The sequence below is a fragment of the Melozone crissalis genome, unplaced genomic scaffold, assembly GCF_028551555.1.
Source record: "Melozone crissalis strain CALT ecotype California unplaced genomic scaffold, PUWL_Pcris_2 ptg000045l_1, whole genome shotgun sequence".
Lineage (NCBI taxonomy): Eukaryota > Metazoa > Chordata > Aves > Passeriformes > Passerellidae > Melozone > Melozone crissalis.
In genome coordinates, this window is record NW_026535823.1 from 1,479,333 (window position 1) to 1,500,614 (window position 21,282).

At 41.1% G+C, this 21,282-nt stretch overlaps 2 long non-coding RNA genes across 2 annotated transcripts; both read right to left on the minus strand.

The window, feature by feature from the left end:
* Nucleotides 1–10,820: 10,820 nt before the first annotated feature.
* Nucleotides 10,821–16,534, minus strand: LOC128943395 (uncharacterized). The gene is made up of 3 exons (XR_008483698.1): nt 16,479–16,534; nt 12,702–12,814; nt 10,821–10,876 (listed from the first exon to the last, which is right to left on the minus strand). It is a non-coding gene; the product is annotated as an uncharacterized LOC128943395 (long non-coding RNA).
* On the minus strand, nt 16,530–21,045 carry LOC128943396 (uncharacterized). Its single transcript, XR_008483699.1, has 3 exons — nt 20,953–21,045; nt 19,125–19,265; nt 16,530–16,576 (listed from the first exon to the last, which is right to left on the minus strand). It is a non-coding gene; the product is annotated as an uncharacterized LOC128943396 (long non-coding RNA).
* Between the last annotated feature and the right edge of the window lie 237 nt (nt 21,046–21,282).

Consider the following 21,282-nt stretch of genomic DNA (forward strand, 5'->3'; position numbering starts at 1 on the left):
GCTGGATTTGTTAAACGAAAAGTTGATAATGAGTCAGTAAAACCAATCAACTCCTGGGCCGTCCGATAGTGACATGTCAGTGCTCTGTCCAACACTTTCGAGTGTCCCTTCAGCTGTAGCAGCAGCGGTTGTAGGACTAGAGGCAGTTTCTCCCTCAGTCGCTCCCTGTCCTCCTCTGTGAGGCGATCCACTAGAGGCTGCATCAAAAACAGGTTTAGTCCACTTAGCAGGCACCCACAAAGGTCCTGTAGGTGAAGAAACACAAAGATACCCCCGACCCCAATATAATACTTTCGCAGGTTTTTCCCATAATCCTGTACTCGGGTTCTTATACCTAACCCAGACCTCTGTCTCCTCAGTATTTTTCTGACCTGACCTTGGATGATGTTTAATCGCAGGAGGGGTATCATCTTCTCCAAAAATACATAAATGATTGATCACATACAGAACCTTGGCCAAACATGATTGTGGGTCTGTTAAGTCTTGATGCTTCTCAATATACCGTTTAAGGGTACCGTTTGCTCTTTCCACTATTGCCTGTCCAGTAGAAGAGTGTGGAATACCTGTCACATGCTTAATGGACCACCGATTTAAGAATTTCTGGACCCTAGCACACACATAAGCTCGACCATTATCTGTTTTGATGCTTCTTGGAACTCCCATAACAGCAAAGCAACTTAACAGGTGCCTAATAACATGTGTAGCTTTTTGTCCTGCCTGAGCCGTAGCCCATATGTAGTGACTATATGTATCTACAGTGACATGCACGTACTTAACTTTACCAAATCTAGGTACCTGTGTAACATCCATTTGCCATTTTTCATTTATTTCCAAACCTCGAGGATTAACTCCCACGCCTAAACCTATTCCTTCATTATGATAACTACATATTGGACATGCTCTAACAATGGCTTTAGCTTCTGATAAACTCAGTTCAAAATGTTTTGCAAGCCCTCTTGCATTTTGATGATATCTGCTATGTGCTTCTCTGGCCAATACATGCTTGTCAATAGGACAAGAGTTATCAATGGGTAAAGTAACCAATTTGTCTGCACGTTCATTCCCTTCTCCTAAACCTTCAGACCATTTATGGCTCCTAATATGAATCACAGAATACGCTGCACTTCTTTCTCGTAAAGCTTTCCTTAATTGTATCAATAGTTCATACAATCGTTTATTATTCACTTCCTTAATTGCTGCTTCCTCTATTCGTCTGGCTACTCCGGCAACATACATAGAGTCTGTGACCACATTTAAAGGCTCCTGTAAATTAGACACTGCCCATACTACTGCCAACAATTCCAAAGTTTGTAAACTATCTGCAGGATCTGCTGTAAGAAGTTGATGCTTCCATTGTCCTTTTTCTTGCCAGGTGACAGCAGCACGCCTTGATTTCTTTCCCGCATCTGTAAAAGCTGTAATAGCTCCTTCTATAGGGCGTTCTTCCCTCAATGGTCGAGTAATCCAGTTCCATTCTGTCATCCATTGCAAAACTTTAGGCACTAATTTGCTGGTTTCTACTTTAGCAGGTGATGCTAATAATGCTTCCTGCAAGTTCTTTGAATTAATCAAGTACCAGTCTAAAGTCTCTTTCTCCATAGGCAATCTAATGGTAGCAGGTTCTCGACCATCCACTTCAATAATTCTGAGACGCCCTTTTTTGACTAACACAGCCAATTGTTCAATTTTTGAGAATATTGTTCTCTTATGTTGTAGTGATGGTGACAACCATTCCAGAACTCGTATCTCCCCCGTTTTCTCCTGTTGTTGAGAGAGAGCACCAAGCAAATGGCAAGGACTATTCCAAATAGTAAGGTCAATAGGGCAGTCGAGTTGTCGACGAGACACATATCCCTGTTGTACACAATTACTAATTTGTTGCAAGGCAAGATAGTGCTCCTTTGTCAGGTGTACAGGAGTAGTAGGATCAATACCCTTTAACAAAGGCCGCAGGGTTTCTAATAAATGATTTGGTATTCCCACAATAGGTTTTAACCACTGTAAATCTCCCAGCAACTTCTGTGCATCATGCAAAGTTTTAATGTCCAATTGTAATTCCAATTTTTGAGGTATTACTTTTTGATCTGTTAAAGTCCATCCCAGATATTTCCACGGTGTGGTGGTCTGAATTTTCTCAGCAGCAATAACAAGCGAATATGCTGAAAGAGTATCTCTAATACTGTCAATCTGCAGAGAGGAGAATGGTTGTTGCTGGGCAAACAAAATGTCGTCCATGTAATGATATATTATAGTTGCTGGCCACTTACGACGTAGTGGCTGTAATGCAGCATCAACATAAAGCTGACACAACATCGGGGAATTACGCATGCCTTGCGGAAGAGTCGTCCATTCAAATCTTTTATCTGGCTCTCCACGATTTATTGCCGGTAAAGTAAAAGCAAATCTCTTCATATCATCAGGATGCAGCCCAATAGTGAAAAAACAATCCTTTAGATCAATAATTAAAAGTGGCCAGTGTTCTGGGATCATAGCTGGATTTGGAAGACCAGGCTGTAAGGCCCCCATTGATTCCATCTGTTCATTTACAGCCCGTAAATCATGTATCAAATGATATTTCCCTGATTTCTTCTTGATAACAAAAATAGGTGTATTCCAAGGGCTCGTAGAAAGTCGTAAGTGTCCCTGTGAATATTGTTCCTTTACCAATTCATGGGCATGCATAAGACTCTCCCCTTTTAATGGCCATTGCTTAACCATCACCGGTGTATCCGTTTTCCAGGTGAGTGGAATGGGGAAAGTCCAAGCAATGGCAATTACCCCAAAGGGTGATGATTAGTTAACACCACTCCCAATTGTGTTAAAATATCCCTTCCAATTAAACAAGAAACTGTAGGTGGTAATTGAACAACTGAAAACACAGCAGATACTTGTTGATCATCAATACACACTAACAAAAGTGGTGATCTACTTGCTAATGTAAATCCTCCTACTCCGGTGAGCATATTTGATGATGGGAACAGAGGCCAATGTTGTGGCCATGCTTCTGGAGAGATAGTGCTGGTATCTGCTCCTGTATCCAATAATCCATAAAGGGTTATGCTTTGATGTCCATGGGTAATTTCCACCTTTTGTTTTGGTCTATTTTGTAAATCCACAGTTAAAAGTGTAACACCAGTAGAGCCAAAACCCTTTTCATCCCGCGTTTGTCCAGTAAATGATGGTATACCAGATGTCATTTGACATAGTGGTATTAATTGTGCAATGCGTTGTCCTTTTGTTATTTTAATAGGAGGATAAAGGGTGTAAACCATAATTTGTATTTCCCCTGTATAATCCGCATCGATAACACCAGGCAATACAAATAATCCCAGCATAGTTATTGAAGAACGTCCTAATAACAATGCTCCACATTTTTGTTCATTCAAAATGAGAGGACCCTTTACTCCAGTTGGTATCCTCTCAGGCCGATTCGTCATTAATGTGACGTCTACTGCTGCTGATAAGTCCAAGCCGAGGCTGCCTTCTGTGGCTGGTTGCAGACAGGGGGTGGCAGCGATGTTGCGTCGGTAGCTGGTGTTTCCGATGTCACGGCGGCTACTTGTGTCTGGGCGCGGCTCGCCTGCTGCGCGCTCCTGAAATAGTTTCCCGACCGGCGCCTACAAGCTGTAGAGTTGTGGGAACTGGATCGGCAGTTGTGACACCATATCCCGGTTGCTTGACATGTTCGTCGCGTGTGTCCCTCACTGCCGCATCTGTAGCACTTGAGGAATGGTCTCGAGCTCTGCGTGACCGCCAGTGAGCCATTTCAGAGAGGAGCAAGAGCAGCTAACACCTGACTTTGAGTAGACTCTGCTTGCTTTTGTAATCCTAACCCTAGCTCCTTTATTGCATCTACTATAAATGCCTGTGAAGCTGTTGGCATTAATGCCATTCGCTCTAATGCTTCCTCAATGGTCCAATTTGCCCCCAAAGTAGCTAACACTCTTTGTGTTGCTGGATTGCTATTTTGAAGAGCACACTGCTTCAATAGCGCCCCCTTCATGTAGTCTGCGACACCAGCCCGATCTATAGCAGTAGCTGCCCTGTCTATAAAATTCCCAAATGATTCTTCTCTACCTTGTTTAATGCCCATATAAGCCGGTAACCCTCCTGGTTCTTTAACCATATCTATTGCAGCACGCACTAACCGCATAGACTCTCTAAGCTTATCTGCTCCCGATATCATCTGTGCCTCTGTACGCAAAAATGCCCCTAAGCCCATAAGCTCAGCTACTGTCACTCCATGTAATGGATCTCCTTGAGCTCGCTGTACAGCAACTGACTCATTTACCAAAGCGTGCCAATGTGCATTAAACAGTAACTGCTGATGCTGAGTAAATATCAACCGAACTATTCCTCTTAAATCATTTGGGCATAAAATCTGAGTATTAAAAAGATAATCTAACATTTGCCTAACAGGTTCACTTTTTACTCCAAACTGACTAACTGTAGAACGTAACTGAGCTAGCAGCTTCCAGTCTAAGGGCTCATAGGCTGCTATATTATGCGTAAGGTTCCCCTGTGCATCATATTGTGGTGTATATGTAACCGGACATGCAAGACTAGAGACTACTTCCATCGCCTCGCCATCCCCCATTTGCATTACTTCTTTTGCCACAGCAGCCCAAGCTTCCCTTCTCTGCTTAGCCATCTCCCCCCATAGGTCACTGTGTGCCCCCGGGATAGGATCTGACTCTTTAAGGGTGCTATGCTGCTGGCATTTCGGTACCGAGACCGAGGTTTCCGGCGGGGGATTCAGCCCCCCCGCCGGAGCTGACTCATACTGGGGAAGCGGCGGAGGCAAAGCCGGTGAAACCGGAGCTGGCTCGCGCGGGGGAAGCGGCCCCCCCCCCTACCGAAGTCGAGGGTGAAACCGGAGCCGGCTCACGCGGGGGAAGCGGCCCCCCCCCCACCGAAGCCGAGGGTGAAGCCGGAGCTGGCTCGCGCGGGGGAAGCGGCCCCCCCCCCCACCGAAGCCGACTCTCGCGGGGGAAGTGGCGGAGGCAAAGCTGGAGACGGAGGTGAAGCTGGCTTGCTCCCACCCCCACCATCCAACCTGCCTGAAGCTGGCGGCGGAGGCGAGCTCTTACCTCCACCATCCAGCCTGCCCTCCTCCCCCAACAGTAAAGGTGCAGACGGTTCCACACTATTTATAGGAAAATCCTGCACACCACTCTGCTGGGGACTCTTAGGCATAAGTATCTGAGTTACAGAAGGTGCCAGGGGATCATCCTCACGACCATACCCTATATTCTTCTTATAAGCTTCTGTTGCCCTTTCTGCTGCCTTTCTCTCAGAAACCTGCTGAAGCAACGTATTATACACCACCCGCCATAACTTGCCAAATTTCTTTGCTGACTTATCATCATCTAACACTGCATCCCACAGGATATCCCCAAACTTTTTCCACTCTGCTATCTCATGAACTGTATGTGGGTTAGCAAAAATCCCTTTAGAATGACCATAAGCTAATAACCCTGGTAACTCCTTTTTTAAATCTACCCCTTTTACTCCTCGCTTTTCTAAATATGAGGAGAATAGGTCGTATGTCGCTTGCCTATCCATACCTATATATCAGCGCGCGCTGTTGCAGCTCTTCCAGGCTCCTGCGACATGTAGAGACTTGAGATACCATTGTAATCCTCAAGGGTGCTATTAAAATCCGGCACCGTCCCGGCTGCAAGGACTCTCACCCAACTTCCTCGACCGTGGCGAATTTATAATCCAAAAGAGCAAACGTTCAGAATGCTGCCTTTGCCCGCATTCTCCACCATTTGTCGGAGGAAGGAGACCCAGACACCAATTGGTTCATCCAAGTCCGATTTATTGATCGAATACGGCGGGTTAAATATGGTTCTTAATAAGCTTCATACATATTGCAAAAGTTGAGCTCAGGATTGGTTAGTTACATATCAGCAACTACACCTACTTCTACATTCTTATGCTTATTCTTCTGTTACATTCTGCAGATATTCAGGACTAATCTCACCTCCCTTTCCTCATGTTGCAGCAAGGCCATCCGGCATTCTTGCCTGTCAGCAGTCACTGAATCGGAGACTGCTGACCTCCCTTTCAAGCTTAACCAGCGGCATTAAGTCAGTATGGCCTTTCTCAGCTAACCAACTCTTAATAAAATCCTCCACAGAACTCAGGTAAACCAGTTTTGTGCCTCTCTGTCTCTTGGAATAGACTTAACACTGAATGATAGGAAACATTCAGGTATGGGTGAAGGGAAAAATAAGAATATTGATGCCTGCAAAAAGAGACTTGGAAGTGGCAGAGACATTATAAACAGGGTTTTAATACGATGTGAATTACAAGCACTTGATACAGAGGGGATGATATATTGATTTTCCTCATTCTGAACTATGCCTGTCACTAAGATCAATGGAAGTCACAAACCTATATCAAGGAAATTATAATATGTGGAATTATTTATAGAATGGCTGCTCCAGGTACACATCAATTGCAGCATCATAATGGCCCGACTTATGACTGAGGACAAAGCCATCTATTACATATTGTAAATGAGAAAGTGTGCATTGCCATCATTGCTTCATTTTCCACATTTTTCATAAGTGAAAGGAAGAACTAATAGAAGCATTCTTGTACAGCCTTTTTTTATAAAGAAGCAACAAACATTGTAGAGTTTATCACTAAACGACAACAATTCCACTTACAAACTAAGTCATTAAAAGAACAGCTACAGGCAGTATTTTCCAAAACAGAGTTATGCAATGTACACCAAGGCAAATACGCTGAAACTTTGGGAATCACTTCTGGATTGCTCAAAATTCTGGGCACCCTGAAGAAGCTGAAAAGCAGCAGCACACAGGAGGGCAGCATCTCCAAGCTGCTGGTGGCAAGGAAGCATGAACCTGTAAACGCATGCTTCCCTTTTCCACTGCAAAAGCTCTGCCACCACTGGCAGACAAAGAAAAAGTCTAATGGCTACACAGGCAGGCACCTTTATAATTTTCATATCTCAAAATTATGGCATTTCCAATAAAGTCTGCTTTTGAATCACCATTTACTTCTACAGTTCACTTAGTTTCACAGCAGTCTCTACCTCCCACTGTTAACTCTTAAAAGAAGCCTTTCAAAGGTCAACCCAAACTGTTAGGATTCTAGATGGTAAAACTGAATTTTTCATGTCTACTTGTTCTTCTGAAAGGCTTAAAAGCAATTTGTGGCAATCAGCACAAAGGGATTTGATTGACAAACTTTAACAAAGTGATCTAGAGAAGATTCATTGGGAAAAAAACTGCTAAAATTGCAAATTAAATGGCAAATAGTTTTTCTCTGTCTGCCCTTGAAGGAAAATAGGTTCTCTTCTTAGACGTGAAAATTTTGAATTCGGGAGGGAAAAAGAGGAATTTGGCTGGGTTTTTTTTGTATTTTATTTTTAAACCTCTAGTATTGTGTTAGACTGATAGCAACCAGCATAGTTAGAAGATTTATTTCTTTACTATCCTGATGGTGCAAATTATTTTGTATGCTACTGCCACTACTGCAAAGCCTTTGCTTTAGTCCTCAGACAATCCTATTACCCAAGTCAAAGTAACTCATTTTTCACCTACTTTAAGTCAGTTCTGAAATTCATATACAGGGCAAGAGCAGGATAAAGCTTTTGTCTGTTTGAAAGTACAGCATAACTGATAGATTTTACATTTTTGTAATGGTGCTTCAACCTCATATACCCATTTGCTTGTTTAATTTTTAAGTATTATTCTGATTTTTTTGCCTTTACAACATTCTTCTGTGACTTCAAATTACTGTTGCCTGCAAATATAACTAATGTGTTAATCTTCTCAACTTTCAAATCACTCACATGACATAAACCCACTCAAAACCATTTATATTTTGATCTACAAAAACCTACTACATTTTTTTACTAACAAGTTCAGGTTTTTTAAAATTATATTTATGTCTGTGAAAATTTTCCAATCTCCTACTCTACTCAAAGCTATTCTAACATTATGGCGATTTTATGTAATGAAATTATTTTCCTGTCTGGTAACTTACTGTAGTTTACATACTTTTGTATTTATTGGAGACATACCAGAAAAAAAAAAAAAGCATTTGAAATGCCAACAAACAAAATTTAACACAGAAAACTCAGAATTCATTAATGATAAAATATGTAGTTATGAAAGACTGCACAAAACTCATTCACTCACTGAATCACTACAGAGACTGAGGGATTTATGCAAGGTGCAATACATCCAAAACAATACAGCTCAGTTCAACACACCACATCTCACTGCATTAGTAGCACTTGTAAACTAAACCTACAGCTAAGCCATCTCAGCTCATTTACTCTTTATAAAATTACCTTTTCTCTTCAGAGCAGCTATCTTTGCCAAAGGACAAAGGGTTTATGTGGGCAAACCTACAGTATTAATCTACACATTAAGCACCTATTCTGGCAATAATAAATATGAAGGTCCAGAATTACCCATTACAGACCGTAAACATGCTTGTTTACTTATTAGGATCTTTATAAAGCCACCATACAAACAATTTGTGTTTAAGAAAAGTCCAAGATATGATTCAGTTACTTCTTTGCAGGCTGACCAAAATATTTTCTATTAGTTTTGCAGTGACCTTTGTTATATGTTATTCTAGTGTCGGGGATACACATTTTAAAACTCCTCTTGACAATGTGATTAGAACTGTTACTGTATGATTAAAACTATATGATTAAGCTCATTAAAACCAATGATGAAAGTTTCTTTAGATAATCTAGCATGTGGATTAATTTTATGATTGACATTTGTTTGCTCAAGAAGGTTTTTTTATTCATCAAAGACTCAGGTAATGAAAAATCTTTACATCTTTTAATTACACATTCCTGATAATATCAGCCTCAATTTCTGCATAGTTGCAATTTAGAATAAAACATGTTTTAATTCACTTCTTCTAAAGCGCAGTAAAGATTTCATCAGGTATTAGTGGCAAACACCACCAGTCCAAACCTACTTGGATGTTTCTTTTCAATAACGTGACTAGTAAGAATTGCCATGCGTAACAAATTTTTCTTTTGCTTTCTCAGTGTTTGTGTAGATGTCGAACAAAAAATTTAATGACTGCGCAAATGGTTTTTAAAATACCCTCAAAATTGAAAGATAACTTTTTTTAAAAGCAACTGCTGCTCAGACTACTGCTCATATTCTACACTCGGTGAGCTGACCCTTGCAAGATTTCACATATCTGTCTCACAAACTGTTAATGACAGATAAAACACACCGCTGCAAAGAGCCTGCCCTGAGGTGACCCAGCAGCAGTCAGGCTGCTGCTCAGGCAGGCCTGGGCTCTGCTGGGCACTCAGAACCAGCCTCAGACCCTGTGCAGGCAGGCCTGGGCTCTGCTGGGCACTCAGAACCAGCCTCAGACCCTGTGCAGGCAGGCCTGGGCTCTGCTGGGCACTCAGAACCAGCCTCAGACCCTGTGCAGGCAGGCCTGGGCTCTGCTGGGCACTCAGAACCAGCCTGGGCTCTGCTGGGCACTCAGAACCAGCCTCAGACCCTGTGCAGGCAGGCCTGGGCTCTGCTGGGCACTCAGAACCAGCCTCAGATCCTGTGCAGGCAGGCCTGGGCTCTGCTGGGCACTCAGAACCAGCCTGGGCTCTGCTGGGCACTCAGAACCAGCCTCAGACCCTGTGCAGGCAGGCCTGGGCTCTGCTGGGCACTCAGAACCAGCCTCAGACCCTGTGTGCCCGTGGCCCTGGGCTCTGCTGGGCACTCAGCACCAGCCTGGGCTCTGCTGGGCACTCAGAACCAGCCTCAGACCCTGTGTGCCCGTGGCCCTGGGCACTCAGAACCAGCCTGGGCTCTGCTGGGCACTCAGCACCAGCCTGGGCTCTGCTGGGCCCTCAGAACCAGCCTCAGACCCTGTGTGCCCGTGGCCCTGGGTTCTGCTGGGCACTCAGCACCAGCCTGGGCTCTGCTGGGCACTCAGAACCAGCCTCAGACCCTGTGTGCCCGTGGCCCTGGGCACTCAGAACCAGCCTGGGCTCTGCTGGGCACTCAGCACCAGCCTGGGCTCTGCTGGGCACTCAGAACCAGCCTCAGACCCTGTGTGCCCGTGGCCCTGGGCTCTGCTGGGCACTCAGCACCAGTCTGGGCTCTGCTGGGCACTCAGAACCAGCCTCAGACCCTGTGTGCCCGTGGCCCTGGGCACTCAGAACCAGCCTGGGCTCTGCTGGGCACTCAGCACCAGCCTGGGCTCTGCTGGGCACTCAGAACCAGCCTCAGACCCTGTGTGCCCGTGGCCCTGGGCTCTGCTGGGCACTCAGCACCAGCCTGGGCTCTGCTGGGCACTCAGAACCAGCCTCAGACCCTGTGCAGGCAGGCCTGGGCTCTGCTGGGCCCTCAGAACCAGCCTCAGACCCTGTGTGCCCGTGGCCCTGGGCTCTGCTGGGCACTCAGAACCAGCCTGGGCTCTGCTGGGCACTCAAAACCAGCCTGGGCTCTGCTGGGCACTCAGAACCAGCCTCAGACCCTGTGTGCCCGTGGCCCTGGGCTCTGCTGGGCACTCAGAACCAGCCTCAGGCTCTGCTGGGCACTCAGAACCAGCCTCAGACCCTGTGTGCCCGTGGCCCTGGGCTCTGCTGGGCACTCAGAACCTGCCTCAGGCTCTGCTGGGCCCTCAGAACCAGCCTCAGGCCCTGTTCGCTGGCAGCCCTGGCCTGGCTCAGAGTTCCATGGAGCCCCACGTACCTCCTCATGCAATCCAGCGCCCGGATGAAGAAGTCTTTGTGCAGCTGGTGCCTGTCCCTCAGGATGGAGCACTGCTCCAGCGTCACTGACATGGATGTCCTGTCTTTGGCACTCTTGCAGCAGGTGAAGCGCACTCCGTTCAGCTTGCGGCAAATCTGAAACACGGGCAGGCCCCACGGGTCAGCCCTTCCTTCCTACCAGGCTGCGCAGCCCTACAGCTCTGCAAGCCCAGCGAGGGCTTCCAGACAGCTACAGCACTTCTCAAGAAGAAAACACCTTCTGGAAGTTAGTACCAGTACACTGAATTCCTGAATTTGACATGGGACTTTCATAACTATAAAAGAAACAGTTCCTTCACCGTTTCCTCACTGAATGCAGCAGCTGCCCTGTTCAATGAAAGCTAAATTGTCTGAATATCTGATGAATGAAGATATGGTGAGTCTTAACTCACAAACATGAATGTAGCAGACTAACTTCTTGTGAAGGTATGGAGTCAGACACATCTAACTTACATAGTTTTTATTTTCAACAGGTGAACTGTTCAATGTATGGCTCACAATTAATAAAGTTTAACAAATTGCTGCCATGGATTGTCTACTTTCACTTATACTTTGAAAAAGTTATAACACATAAAGGAAACATGACATTTTGGAGGATGATTCTTCCTCTTAGGAATCAATCTGTGGTTCTATCATTCCATTAGTTTATACTATGGTTTCAAATGATATTTTACTAGAAAAAGAAAAATTGAAGGAGAGCTTCTGTGCCCAAATCTACCATTTCCCAGATATAACCTGTCCTGAGAAAAGGTAATACTTTGCTTACACCTATCCCTGGGGAATCACAGCTGTAATGGTACAAAACCTCAAAATGTTTGTGAGAATGTAGCAAGGCAATAAACTACAGCAGGAATCACAAAAAGAAACTTCCCGCATTGGCTATCATGGGAGAGCTCGCAGGATGAACTGGAACATGAACTGAAACATGACCAGTGTCAGTCCAGCAAATAAGTGTTTCTTCATCTAATGCTAATTGCATTCTTAGAAATTCTATTAAACAATAAATACTATTAAATTCTATAAAAATCAAAAAATACTTAGAGCCTTTAAGTTCTTTGTGATACCATGGTGAGGACAATCTCAAAAGTTTAATTTAGGGAACCAATTAAGGGAATCTTACTTAGAATCCAAAGAGGTACAGGATAGTGAAGGAGAACCTATGAGTGTTTCTTCCATCATATAATTGAAAATTTTAAAAGTTAAATCTGTTTAAAAATTTGAACAGTTGCACTGGGATTTAAAACAAGTACTATATGATAATCTGCTTAAATAATTATGTGAAAGAATTGTTTCATTGAAGAGATTAATTCTCTTTGCACTAGTATCTTTGGAAGCCCCCGATTCATTGGGGCTATTCGATGTGAATGAGTCCTAAAAAAATTTTAAAATATTAAAAAATCATTTATAAAATAAAGTAAAAAAATCCCAGGTAATTATTCTGGATGAGTGATGGGCTCATATGTGGAATCTTGTACTTCCACTGCAATAAAAAAGTGATATTGCACAGCTACTGCACTGACAAAGTTTTCTTCTTACATCTTTTTCAATAAATAAATGGAATATAGAATAACAGTGTGTAGATCACTAGGACCAGAAATACACATTTCAGAAAGTTAAAGTAAGGGAACCAAGCAATCATGTCCCACATCATACCTCAAGGACACTAAAAAATTATTTTGAGTAATTTTATATTATCAAAGAATGGATATCAAACAAATCACTCAAATTCTAGCAGGTTCTACCAGTTTAAAAAGTGAGAAAAAGAAATTGTCTGCAAAAAACTATTACAGCACATCTGCCTCCTTTAACCAGTGAGTTTTCCAGTCATTTCCTTAAAATCCATTGCAGTTACAAAGTCAGCAAGCTTATGAAAATGAGTTTATGGTTAGTTCATCAATTTCTTTGAAACAAGAGAGCTCACCGTTGCAGCCAGCCACATGATTTCTACATTCTTTCTCTTTTTGGCCTGGATATTTTGATGAAGACTTTCTAGCAATCCCTTTAAATCATTTTGTTCTTGAAAATGTGGTAAACCTGGGAAAAAAGGACGAAAAAAGTTGCTCATTTTGATAAGGTTGGTGATATGATTGTCCCGACTAAAGAATGCTCATGGTAAAGAACAGGTCTATTATTTACAGCCTTGTTTTGGAACACAGGATAGAAATTACCAGCTAAATATTTAAGGAATAAGCAAACCTTATGTCTTTTGAGTATTGCCTTGTCCTCCCTAAGATCTTCACGTGGAAATTTGAAGTATCTTCAACCTTTATCTTATAAATGGATGGTGAAAAACAAAACCAAATCTCTGCTGTAGTTCTGTTCATCAGCTATTACAGACATTCAAAAGAAATCAGAAAAATAAAAAAAAAAACTGAGTGTATTACAACCTGCTTTGATGGGATGATTATTTTTTAAAATTAAAGTAAAAAATTAGGGTTTTGTTTTCAAATTGAAACATCTAGTTTTTGTTTTAAAATATGCCTTAGATTTTTCTATAATGTAAGACAAGGGTTAAACAGCACTTAGTATCCCCTCTAAAAAGTAACAAAGTATATTTCTCCTGAAATTAAGTGGGGCTTTATTTTGAAGTAGAAAATAATTTCAAGTTTGCTTAAAATCCAAAAATTTACCTGCTTGTTCTGGGTATGGAATTTAAGTTGAAGTTTAATTTATCCTACATCTCCAGCAAAAATTCAAGAGTAGGCAATTTAATTTCCCCCTCTGTTTCATATGTATATAGAGGAGGGATTTTTCTAATGTTGCATTTATCCTTGCTAGTTCTGAAAATCAATAAAAACATGCAGAATCTGTTTTTTGAAATTATTTCTTCTCATGGTGGCAAAGTAAAAAGAATTTAAATCATAGTTATCACCAAATAAAGGGGCCAGAATCAAGTGGAACAAAGTGAAACTAAATTGATCAATGGATTTCTTCAAGCAGAGAAAGTAAATTATCCATCCAGTGAGGGGAAAAAACCCCACAACCCAAGCCCCAAACCCAAGCCCAAAAACTTATACTCAATTGGAAGAAAAAAAATGAGGGAAGTATTAATGAAGGTCAATATCCATTCTCCTAACGTGATCCAAGTTGGAATGATCCCTCTCATCAACAGGCTTTTACCTTTTACATCTAATAAATTCTGTAGTTTCCCTTATCCATGATTCGTAGTAAGAAGTACTTTAAATCTATTCAAAAAGAACTAAGTTGCTCCAGTCATACTGTGCTGTCTAAAAAAACTCACAAACAAACAAGAAAAAAAGAAAAAGGGAGGAAAACATACATCCAGAATCTGTTTTGCAATAATTTTAATGTGGATTGTTTTACCTCTGTATCACAAGCTCTGATTGTACATTAGATAATGTAGAGCACATAAAACCACATCACACTCTGCTAGACTATTACACTTATGGGTGCATCTGTTTCTTTAAAACAGAGAGCACAAAATGGCAAAGATGCTTTGAGATGATGCAAATGTATCACTAAACATTCTATTGCTCCCAGTAGCTTTCCTTTGGGTCACAGCAGAAAACGTGACATCTCAGAGGGATGACTTCAGCACAGGTACAGCAAGAGTCTCCTAATTCACAGTACTGCCAAAGGGGTTGCACCTTGACTGGAAATGATCAATGGCCTAAACTCCTTGGGTCCCCCACAGTACCAAACCACCAAATCAGGCTGATAAGGGGGAGAAGCCTGGAAATACCAAACAGCCTTTTTGTTTTCAGGTACTTACGTACTACTAAACAACTATCTTACGTTTTTGGACCCTTACTGTCTTAGTATTTCTATAAAAGCAGTACCATTTTGAGCTATATTTGGTCAGCATTTTTGGTAGGAACCTTGCTGGAAACATGCTCTTATTTTCAGTTTCTGCTAAAAGAATTTAAGAAGTTAACAAATGGGTAAATGACGAAGTGTATGTTCATCCTAAAGACAGAAAGTCAGTGGATGCTTAGTTACAAGCAAGACTATTATTGCCAAGGAGAAATACAGACACAAGAGGAAAACTAACAGCGAAGGTGGCAATACCTTTCAGGGAGTGGGAAATTGAATTCTTTGAAAGGGAATATATGAATGAGGCAGCAGGCCAGGGAGGCTGCCAAGGGTGGATCCAACAGCCTGGCAAATAGGGCTGCAAATGCTCAAATTCTGTTGGGCTTTTTGAGCACTGTTTGGAACTGACAGCTTTGGGAACACAGTCCTGCATTGATTTTGTAGCACAGATTTGGCATTATAGGAAATTATCTGGATAGGTGGGACAAAACCATCAAAAAGCCATCAATATTGAATGCCTCTCACGTGGCCCCAGCACCAGGGTTGCTGCCAGCCTTGTATGGAGGTTTGTCTTCCAGACGAGGGGGAACAGGAGTGGGATTAAGTCCTGCCACAAATGAACAAGTTTGAGAGCTTCCCTTTTTTCCCAGGGGGCTGGTTTAAAAGGCACATTTCTCCAAGGCAAAAGACTGACTCTGTATACTGGCAGGGAGCTACTGGGAAGGGCAGTGGAACCAAAAGATGCTTTATGTTCCACAAAAAATTGTATAAAGAAGAGACTGAGTTCTTAAAGGTAAAGAAAAAAAGCAAGAAAGTTATAATAACCAGAAAATACACGATGAACTAGACACAATTAGTTCTCAAAAGCCTTCACAGTCTGAAAGAAGTCCAGGAACTGTGTGGCTCACTAATAATCCTTCAGGAAGGCAGTACAAGTTTAAATTGTGTTAATGAAAAGTAGCCAATACTGTCTGCATGCAAATTTTTGCTTTTATAAAATAAAATCCATTTATGAGGTAGCAGATCTACCTTAGTCCTAACCTGCATGAGGTTAGTTTTTCGAGGATGTTTTCTTAGCAAGATTCCCCTCAATTAATCACCCAACTTATTGTATGAGTTTCTCTGTAGACATCCTGGAAATAAATACTAGGTCTGTGGGGGGATGGATGGGCATCCTGCCCATCATTTAGGAAGTGCTTTTGTTTCTGTCAAAATGATTAACAAATTAAAATCATCCTGATATAAGAGATAAACATGTATACATACGCATGTGATGTATTAAAGTTTTACATAGCATTTAAACATCAGGCAGTTAAATCTCCCACATTTGGGACTATAGTTTGGGCATTAAAACTAACAGGATTCGATTGATGCAGATGTTTTCTTCAGTCCTTGCTTCTGGCAATCAGAGTAACAGCATAGTAATGCTTATGTTTATAATACAGAAGTTCTATAGAAGTGGAATACAGGGCCTATTCCAATGAAACCTTGTCGTTCATATAATGATGATGTGGCTCATTGCTTGTATTTGATCTGCAGATTTCTCCATGGTTCACCAAACCTCAACATATTTTCAGAATAAGAACAGAGGGTATGACTGAAGCTGATGAAATTGCCCACCAAGTATTTATGTAAAAATACAGTAGGTACAGACTGTCCTCTACATGAAATATTAACAAACTTATTATTTTAATAACTTAAAATAGCTGTTCAGTTCATCATTCCTCTGTTTCATTTTCTCTGTAGTTTCTGCTGTGGCACAAGGCCTGAAATCACTCCTGAGACCAGCAGGGTCATGTACAGGTACAAAATGTTTAAATTTATGGAACAAGTTATGGGATTCTGCTAATATTACTGTCTTATAACCTTCTACCTACTCAAAGCTTTTCAAACCGATTTGGACATTGCATTATTTTGTACTCACAATCAGGAGGCATTTTTTCTGTAAATAACTTGTAATATTCTTTGAGAAGCTCTAAGTTTTCCTGGTTAATGTTTTCCTGCAAAGTGGTATCTCCAAACCTATGAAAATACACAATAAATTATGAAAAAAACCCAAAACCCACAAACAACAACAAAAGATAAATTATCCTTCATAGTTATTTCTTTGCATAAAGAAATAACTTTGGTGCTAAATGCATTCGATTTTGTCAAACATGCAGTAGTTAAGTTCTTGTATGCTTTGGAATTAATTTTTGGAAATGAGATCATCGCTGATGCATACTTCTTCCAAAACTTTATTAACAAAGCAATCTATTTACAAACATGCAATAAGGCACTTATTCTTTTCCCCTCACAAATCGTGAATAAATGGAAAGGCACTTTGGGGGAATTCCAATTCCAAAAATTGGGTACCACAGGCAGAGAACACCAACTCTCCATCTCTTAGTGCTGCTACTGCTTAAGCATACCAATTTCTGTAAGAGCTGGATAATATGGAAGTGACACAAGATGGAAGAGAAGCTTATCTACAAAATAACTGTAGCTATAAAAACAAATATCTTTCTCTCTGAGACCAAGATTTCTACAACAGCCACATTTCACATGCCAAGAAACTAAATCTCACGGTACTACAGGAGATATGATTGTAAAGACACGAATGTCCCCATGACAATTAGGGCCAAAGTTTTGAAATTCATCTTCAGAATAGATTTGAAAAGGGAATGGAGGAGTACAGGAAGAGAGGCATGGGCAGATAAGTGAGAAACTCAGAGAGAAGGGGACACAGATCAGAAGATACCAAATATGCTGCTAAATTGGGAACAAGGGAAGCAAATATTTCAACAGGCCACAGGGAGAAGATGTAACTACTTCCTTAGTAGCCATTGCTGCACTGTCACATGAGAACATTTCTTTTAAATCGGAAACATTCTCAAGTGTATTCTATCAAAAAACAAATTAAAAGATTTTTTTTCTAATACAGTAACATTTCCTAGAAATTTGCCACGAAAGTGTTTTTATATTCTCAGGTTCTTTATCCCACAAACCCCTCCATGTTTTTAGCCATAAATCGTGTGTGGTGTTTTCAGTCTCAAAAACAAATGTACAACTTTAGGAGTTAAGCAGCATTTTGAATTAAGACAAAAGCAGACTGTAACTGCATGCATTAAAGCTGCTTCTGCATTGAACTTATTTTCTTGGCAGATATTAGTACATATCCATATTTATAAATATGCAGTTATTTTGTTTTCTCCTATGGCTTTCTTTGCACACAATGTAAAATGACCACTGGGAACAACACTTCCTGCCACTTCACTTGCAAGCCAGGCATCTTTTCATACCAACTCCTCTACAAGCCCCCAGGTAATCAGGCTATTTCTAAATGTTGTCAAATTTTTCCTCAGACTATTCATAACTCAGTCCTTCCTGCCTATCTCACTCGTGTAAGCTCCCACCAGCCTGCTTCTTGCTTACCACATCATGTCTTACCTCTTATTTTTTGAGTGTCCCACTCAGAACTGTCATGACTGATTTTGTTGGTTTTGCACATTATGAGTTTGGCCACGTCACTCCTCTCAGCACTTTTCTCTTTATGTCATCAGAATAACCTATTTTCATTTTCAAGAAGTTTCCAAGTTCTCTAACCAGCTATCCAGCTCTTTCACAGTAAAATGCCAGATTTTACTGTCTTTAGATTCAGTCTATGTCTCCCATTTCAACTTTCTGCCTAAATTTTCTCACATACCACCACTCAACTTGGAGAAGTGTCCCATAAACATTCACAAAGCTACCTGATGACATTCTTTAGTAGACTTCTTTAAAAGACTGGGTTTACTTGGCTGTCTACAGTGAACAGGAGATAAAATCCTGTGGTGTTTAACTTCTTGCCTATTACCCAGGTTAAGGATTTTCACTGTCTCCCTCCATTACTCCAGCTACAGCTTTGCTATAAGCTTTTGGCTTAGAGCAAATGCAACCTCAAGATAAGCATTAGGTATTTTGGACGCTCTGTTAATAAAAGCAGCTAAAAGAAAAGAAGTTTTAACAAAGTAGCTGTCTGTATTGACATCTTGACTTCTACTTTGCAGTTTTAGCCCTGCACAAATGTGGTAATTTAACATGACTGACAGATACCCTTCTCTTGGAAGAGAAAATTAATACGTTGGTGAATCCATGACTATTATTATACTAATTAATTAGTTTCCAGCAATCTGTTGCAGAGGAGTACTAATTTCTCTAGCTTATCACTTGTTTGGTCTCTTCAAACCCATCTTCAAGATGTAAGAATTTTGAATTTTCAAACTTGTGTGAGAATTTCAGAGTACTGCATACAACCAAAATTCTGCATCTGAAATAGAAATCCATTTTGCACCTGTATCCAAGAGAAACATGGCACCAACTCTGTGAAACGGAGCCCTGCTTATGATCTTATCTTCATCTGGACTTTTTCACTGTTCTACATTGCTTCATAGCTTGTGTTTATTTCCTTTAATACCTTTGAAAATACACACTGAGTCAATGTGAGATTGTCTAAGAGCAAATAACAAAGAAGATTTGTTTCTAATCCTGAGAGATAGCCTGTACCAGCATGGAGTACTTGGACAGAAAATGCAACGTGACTTTTCCTTACCTCTCTGCCAGTGTTTGCTGCTCATTGATTCCAACATTAAAGAGCACTGGATACATGCGAAGCAGCTTTCCCTCTTTAATCTCTTGTGGCAGCAGCTCAAACATCTTTGCTGGGAGCTGGACCTCTATAATGTAATGTTCACTAGGAACAATGAAAACAAGAGTGAGGATGGGGTTCTTGAATGTCAGGAAAAGTTTCTTCAGCCAGAGAATGGTTGAGCAGGTTGAACTGGCTCCCCTGGGAAGTGTCACAGCACCAAGCCTCACAGAGTTCAAGAAGCATCTGAACTCTCAGGCACGGGGTGTGATTCTTGGGAAGCCCTGTGCAAGGCCAGGAGTTGCACTTGATGATGCATATGGGTCCCTTCTAACTCAAAATATTCTGTGATTCTGTAAAGAATGTTCCAAAAGCGCCTCTAATAAAAGAATGGCCTCTAATAAAAGCATGTGAGCTCCTGAACAGAATTTCACCTCCCCTGGGTGGCTGGTGTCTACCACCCACACCAGATGATCAGTGCACTGCTAGACAGTGCCACACACTTTGGATTGATTTGTTTGTGCACACAGAATGTCAGGTTTAAGCACTTTCCTAGAAAAAACAATTACAAGTAAATATGCTGACTCTTCAAGATAAGAATTTGTAGTTTGATTTTTCTGTCTTGCATTTCTACAGTCTTTCACTCTCATTTATTGAGCCATACCATATAACAACCAAAATAAAAATGGAGGGTTTCTAAAAAAATTATTAGAAAATAACTAGATTTTCACCTTTTCATCTTTTCTTTTTACGGTTCACTTCCAATGCTGTTTGATAGGAGCAGTCTTATCACAGCTCTAAGAGGAATGGCACTCCTCCACATAAACCTTGTAGATTTTATTTTTAAATTTTTTTTTATTTTAATTATTCCCAATGTATTGCCTATCATATTCCAGCCTTCCTGTTATTTATTCAATCCCTTCTCAGAAAGCCCATATGATGAGAGTGAATCATCCAGATTAATTAAGTAAATCAGTGGTGAAAGCCCCCTTCAGAGGAAACATATATTTTCTAAAAGTTCCTGCTTTTAGCTGAATTTAATTTACAGTCATCTTAAGAGCAATGATACTATTAAGGAAGTGATTTTTGCAAAATAAAACTATTTGGAGCTTCAGACTAGAATAATAATAAAGATGAAAAATCCATTCCAATCTTGTTAACCCTCAAATAGCCAAAATAAACGGACTATTGCAGTTTATGTCCTGACATTCAGCAGTACTCACGTGAGATTCATAAAGGATAGGTGATTTTGTGCAAGGATTTCTGAGACTGCCTATGTCCTGTGTGATTTTCAGCAGCTAAAAAAGGCTTCCATTTTTAAAAGTGACTACTAAGTTTTTAATACTAAGTGGCATCGGAGTTTTTTGGTTTCCATCTTAAAAACAATCAAGGCCTAACTCTTGGAACTGCAGTTTCATTTCTCATGCTGAAATACAAATTCAGGACATTCAAAAGCAAAGTTTCTCAGTTAGAGACCACATTTGTAAACAATGGCCTTGTCACTTGTCCAGGGTTCAGTATCCATGTGTGAATAATGCACCAGCAGCTCTGCACAACACAGACGCTGCTCAGATTAATCTGTATTAGTAACTGGAACTTCAGCTTTTTATCAGGAGAGTAACCCAGAGCCTACTGGCTTTTAGAATCCCTACTAACTCACCTTCTAAAAAGTAAAACAATGCACTTTCAATAAAACAGAACTCAGCAACAAGAAAACCATTAGACGGGTTTCATGGGCTACAGATTAAAACTGCAGCTCAGTTTCCTGGGCTCCAAGAAACAAAGTTCTTACCGCCTTCCACTTATAATAGGCAAAAAATCTTCTGACTTGGCTTCAATTACTCTAAACATTACTTTCTGCAAATCTGAAATGCCCACAGCCATGTCTTCGAGCATCCCTGCTTCTTCACCTACATGAAAAGATTAAAGAGACTATTAACAGAGTTGGCAGATCAGTCACTGTATAGGTCAGGGCAAAGCAATATATTTTCCAGTCTGTGCATCTAAAAATCACAGTTCTAAATCCACATTACAGTAACCTACATAAAACCAGACTCATTTCTTGAACTGCTGACAATTCTGTGCCCTAAATGGTAACCATGAGTATTAAGCAATTCTGAAA